The sequence below is a fragment of the Pristiophorus japonicus genome, chromosome 7 (genome assembly GCF_044704955.1).
Source record: "Pristiophorus japonicus isolate sPriJap1 chromosome 7, sPriJap1.hap1, whole genome shotgun sequence".
Lineage (NCBI taxonomy): Eukaryota > Metazoa > Chordata > Chondrichthyes > Pristiophoridae > Pristiophorus > Pristiophorus japonicus.
In genome coordinates, this window is record NC_091983.1 from 194,771,996 (window position 1) to 194,777,995 (window position 6,000).

The window sequence follows — 6,000 nt, forward strand, 5'->3', positions numbered from 1 at the left end:
CACTTTACCCCGTCTCTCTCACTTTACCCCGTCTCTCTCTCTCACTTTACCCCGTCTCTCTCTCTCACTTTACCCCGTCTCTCTCTCTCACTTTACCCCGTCTCTCTCTCTCACTTTACCCCGTCTCTCTCTCTCTCACTTTACCCCGTCTCTCTCTCTCTCACTTTACCCCGTCTCTCTCTCTCTCACTGTACCCCGTCTCTCACTTTACCCCGTCTCTCACTTTACCCCGTCTCTCTCTCTCTCTCTCTCACTTTACCCCGTCTCTCTCTCTCTCTCTCTCTCACTTTACCCCGTCTCTCTCTCTCACTCTCTCTCACTTTACCCCGTCTCTCTCTCTCTCTCACTTTACCCCGTCTCTCTCTCTCTCTCTCACTTTACCCCGTCTCTCTCTCTCTCTCTCACTTTACCCCGTCTCTCTCTCTCTCTTTACCCCATCTCTCTCTCTCTCTCACTTTACCCCGTCTCTCTCTCTCTCTCTCTCTCACTTTACCCCGTCTCTCTCTCTCTCTCTTTACCCCATCTCTCTCTCTCTCTCTCTCCCTCACTTTACCCCGTCTCTCTCTCTCACTTTACCCCGTCTCTCTCTCTCACTTTACCCCGTCTCTCTCTCTCACTTTACCCCGTCTCTCTCTCTCTCTCTCTCTCTCTCACTTTACCCCGTCTCTCTCTCTCTCTCTCTCTCACTTTACCCCGTCTCTCTCTCTCTCTCTCTCTCACTTTACCCCGTCTCTCTCTCTCTCTCTCACTTTACCCCGTCTCTCTCTCTCTCTCTCACTTTACCCCGTCTCTCTCTCTCTCTCTCTCACTTTACCCCGTCTCTCTCTCTTGCTCTCACATTATCCCATCTCTCTCTTGCTCTCACTTTATCCCATCTCTCTCTCTCTCTCACTTTACACCGTCTCTCTCTCTCTCTCTCTCTCTCTCTCACTCTCTCACTTTACCCCGTCTCTCTCTCTCTCTCTCTCTCCCGCCGCCAAGGCCCCTCTCCATCCACTGACGACTAGGCGGGGAAATAAAAATATAATTTCTAACCCTGTTTCTTGTACTCGGGCCTGGCTAACGGATTAAAATATCAGTGAGCCGGCGATGGCAGCCGAATTGATCGCCCCGGCCGAGCGCAGAGCGCGGCCCTGAGTGAAATGTGAGCCGCTGCGCTGCCAGGACCTTACCGTGCGGACCCAGCAAGATGGCGGCGTCCCAGGCAGGGCAGGTCTCGCGAGATTGGGCCGGGACTGACCGCCCGCCCGCCAACAGGGGGCAGCACAGAGCATGGCCATTGAGCGCACCTCATTGTCTCTTAGTTCAGAATTGCTTCTTATACTGAGAGATATATATAAATGCAACTTGCGCCACGCCCTGTAACAAGCAAAATCTGACTCCCAGCCACATAAGGTGATATTAGGACAGGTGACCGGAATTTTGGTCAATGTGATAGGTTTACCGTTTTACAATTGCACAACTTTCAGAATGGTAAGTGTGATTTGTAGAAAAAGGCAACATATTGCTGTGTGCTGTAGGATTCTCAATTGTGAGTCACCCACTTGAGAAGTGCATCAGCTCCCTTCAAAAGCTTAGAACAAGGTTAAAACTATCAAACGTTACTCCCTAGGGTTTCCAACTCTGGTAGGATGTATCCTGGAGGTTTGTTCACATGACATTCAATCAGGTGACATTATCCAGCCTCACACCTGAAGAATGGCTACTTGTGAGGTGGGGGCAGCTGGGACCTGTGGAATCATACCCCTGTGTCAATCATTCAAGGCAAACTGTAGCCCATTGACTTGTCAGTGAAAGCAAACCGTCCATACTCTCGTTAAAGTCAATGAAGGCAAACCATCCGTACCCCAATGAGCATCAGTGAAAGGAAACTGTCAGTACCCCAGTGACAGTCATTGAAGGCCAATCTTACCCCAGTGACAGTGAGGGTAAACCATCGTTAATACCTTCACCGAAGCTTACGACAGTATGGGCCTTACACTAAACATCCGTAAGACAAAGGTTCTCTACCAACCTGCCCCCGCCACACAGTACTGCCCCCCGATTATCAAAATCCATGACGAGGCCTTGGAAAACGTGGACCAACAATAATTAAAAGCTAAAGGAATGAGATTCCACACTTCTAGAAGTTAATTTTCAGTCCCAGAGAGGTTTGTTGGGCTGTTTCTAAGACTTACAACACCATTAAAAGGGTTCTTAGACTAGAATGGACAAGCCCTAACTTTTTGTGGCGAGTTTAGTCTGTATCTACGTCAGTACAGTAACTTCATACTGCTTAATACATTTAAATGCGGGGGGGGTGGGCAGACGCCAATATGCCGGTTTTGCACAGCTTACGGCGCATCTTGGACAGCAGCTACCGTATGTTAGCCTCACCATTATTTTCACCGCAAAATCTGGGCCGATATCCTCAGTGCACACGGTCTTCTGGCATCCCACTGGCTTCTCTTGTTCAGCCACACTGATTTCACCTATCTTCTTTGTGCTTTTATAACCTATTTGTTTATGAGCAATTTTATTTCTTATCAACCATCCTCAAGTTCCTTTTGCTTATTACTTTTCAACAGTCCATTATTTTCAATCTTATTGAGGTTGTTACATTCGCGAACCGACATCCTTCTTTTGCAAGTACAACTATTTTTTAATTGGCATATAACCGTTTCCATGGAGTTCAATTTCTACAGAAACTTGACTTTAGATAGAAACATAGAAATCTACAGCGCAGAAGGAGGCCATTTCGGCCCATCATGTCCGCGCCAGCTGACAAAGAGCCACACGGCCCTCGGTCAGCAGCCCTGAAAGTTACAAATAAACCTATGAACAATGGCGGAAAGGTAAAGAGCACCCAGCCCAACCAGTCCGCCCCTCACAACTGTGGCACCCCTTGCACTGAAACATTGTACACTCCACCCCATGTGATCTCCTGGGAGAGGCAAAAATCAGATAAAAACCCAAGCCAATTGGGGGAAAAAAAATCTGGGAAAATTCCTCTCTGACCCATCCAAGCGATCGAAACTAGTCCAGGACATTACCCTGGTGGTGTTTGATTCCCTGCAGTACTTTAAGTGCCCATCCAAGCACCTTTTAAATATAGTGAGGGTTTCTGTATCCACCACCCTTCCAGGCAGTGAGTTCCAGACTCCCACAACCCTCTGCGTGACAAAGCCTCCCCTCAAATTCCCTCTGAACCTTCCACCAACCACCTTAAAACTATGCCCCTTCGTAATTGATCCTTGCACCGAGAAATAGGCCCTTGCTATCCACTATATCCAGGCCCCTCAAAATTTTGAACACCTCAATGAGGTCTCCTCTCAGCCTCCTCTGTTTCAATGAGAACAAACCCAGCCTATCCAATCTGTCCTCATAGGTAAGATTCTCCATTCCAGGCAGCATCCTAGTAAATCTCCTCTGCACCGTCTCTAGTGAAATCACGTCCTTCCTATAATACGGCGACCAGAACTGTACGCAGTACTCCACCTGTGGCCTAACCAGAGTATTATACAATTTAAGCATAACCTCCCTGCTGTTGTATTCTATGCCTCGACCAATGAAGGCAAGCATTCCATAAGCCTTATTAATCACCTTATCCACTTGACCTGCTACATTCAGAGATCTGTGGACAAGCACTCCATGGTCCTTTTGTTCATCTACACTTTTAAGTGGCATACCGTTTAATGTGTATACAATTTCCTTATTAGCCCTCCCAAACTGCATTACCTCACACTGCTCTGAATTAAATTCCATTTGCCACTGCTCTGCTCACCTGACCAGTGGATTGATATCCTCCTGCAGTCCATGACTTTCCTCTTCATTATCAGTCACACAGACAATGTTAGTGTCATCTGCAAACTTCTTAATCATACTCCCTATATTCAAATCTAGATAATTGATGTATACCACAAAAAGCAAGGGAACCAGTACTGAGCCCTGCAGAACTCCACTGTGCATAGCATAGCACAACGATTCATAATATCATAGTACACAAGGAGGCCATTTTGCCCATCATGCTGTGGCAGCTCTTTGAATGAGCTATCCAATTAGTCCCCGTCCCTTGCTCTTTACTGTTTTAATGAATGGAAACACTGCAGTCAAACAAACAGCAATGAGATAAATTATGAGATAATCTATTTTAGTGATGCTGGTTGCAGATAAATATTGACTAGGACTCTGCTTTTCTTCGAACAATGTCGTGGGATCTTTTACATCCACTTGAAATGGGGCCTCAATTTAAGATCTCATCCGAAAGACGTCATCTAATGTCATATGTTTGAAACTAACACATATAATATTATCGTTTGTATAGGAAACTCCTCATCATGGAGGCATGGTAGTAGTACAACATGGGCTAGACTTTCCACTTTTGTGCAGATCGGCCAAAAATGGGCGTTATTTCCAGCGTGGGCGGTAAATATGGGTTTTGAGATCACCGGATTATCGCCCATTTTCAAAACCCCAACTTTCCACTTGATAAAATGGGCGTTACCGTGAGCGATTTGAAGTAGCGTTAAATTTTTTTGACCTTCTGCCATAAAGTGTCGGCACCCATAGCAACGGCATGGCAATGATCGTTTCCCGCGTTTCAGGAGGTCAGGGATCATCATTACATGCTTGAGAAGAGGAGAGAGAGAGGGAGCAGAGAGAAACTGAAAGTGTGTGTTGTGTGCTTGTTTGGCTATTGTGGAAGGCAGGAGGGAGATTTACCAGAAGCAAAAAGGCGGCTGAGCACAAAGAATGCAGTTGCCACCGAGTTAGTGTCGAAAAAATAATATTTAAAAAGTAAAGGATGGTGGAGGCTACACAGCACACTGTGGAGACTGAGGACGCTGGTGAAAGCAGTGAGGTGGGGGAGGAACAATTGGGAGGATGCAAACTGTTATGTCTCAAATAAAACAATGTGACTGAGCACTGTAGACTTGAGTAAGTGTGACAGTCTCTTTATTCTGACACCAGACTGCTCGCACAGCATAGGAGACCAGCTTATATACAGTGTTCCCAAGGGATGCTGGGATCCCTTGGGACTCCAAAGGATGCGCCCTCTTGTGGCGGTAGAATGCTGGTTACAAAGTGTTGTATACATAACATCACTCCCCTCCAAAGTTAATAGTACACTTATTTACAGGGTGAGACGATCTGGGGCTTTCCGCTCTCGAGTCGATCGTCTCGGTACAAACACAGGTGCAGGTGACTTAGTTGGGCCTTCGCTGGGCTGCTGCACTGCTGGCCTTGCTGGGCTGCTGGGGATGATGGGTTCAGCTTTGTGTTCAACCGTGATGTCGGTTGCCACCTGTGTGTGTCGGAGGGTCGAAGTTGGTGATGTCCTCTTCAGGTTGCTCGTGCTGTCTGTGAATCGCAGTTTGGTTTGGTCCAAATGCTTTCTGCAAGTTAGTCCATTTGCAAGTTTGACCTCAAACACCCAACTCCCTTCTTTGGCTATGACAGTGCCAGCAAGCCATTTGGGACCATGTCCATAGTTGAGAACAAATACAGGGTCATTGACTTATATATTGCGTGATAAGTTTGCGCGGTACATGCTTTGTTGAAGCTGCCTGCCCTCGACATGATCATGGAGATCAGGGTGGACTAGAGAGAGCCTTGTTTTGAGTGCCCTTTTCATGAGCAGTTCGGCAGGGGGAACCCCAGTGAGCGAGTGGGGTCTGGTGCAGTAGCTGAGCAGCACTCGGGACAACCGGGTCTGCAAGGAGCTTTCCGACACGCGTTTCAAGCTTTGCTTGATGGTTTGGACTGCCCGTTCTGCCTGGCCGTTAGATGCGGGCTTGAATGGGGCAGACGTGACGTGCTCGATCCCATTGCGGGTCATGAATTCCTTGAATTCAATGCTGGTGAAGCACGGACAAGGACATCAGGCAGGCCATGTGTGGCAAACATGGCTCGTAGGCTTTCGATGGTGGCAGTGGACGTGCTTACAGACATTATTACACACTCAATCCATTTTGAATAAGCATCCACAACAACCAAAAACATTTTGCCTAGAAACAGGCC

At 47.4% G+C, this 6,000-nt stretch overlaps 1 protein-coding gene across 2 annotated transcripts in view; it reads right to left on the reverse strand.

Moving 5' to 3' along the window:
• zbtb24 (zinc finger and BTB domain containing 24) overlaps positions 1 to 1,214 on the reverse strand; it is a 54,550-nt gene extending 53,336 nt beyond the window's left edge. The window contains exon 1 of one of the 2 annotated variants that reach the window (XM_070885668.1): positions 1,173 to 1,214. The gene's annotated coding sequence lies outside the window, so the exon portion shown is untranslated. Of the gene's footprint in view, positions 1 to 1,035; positions 1,149 to 1,172 lie in introns of those variants that run through there. The other variant, XM_070885670.1, reaches the window with a different exon arrangement.
• Positions 1,215 to 6,000: the final 4,786 nt, after the last annotated feature.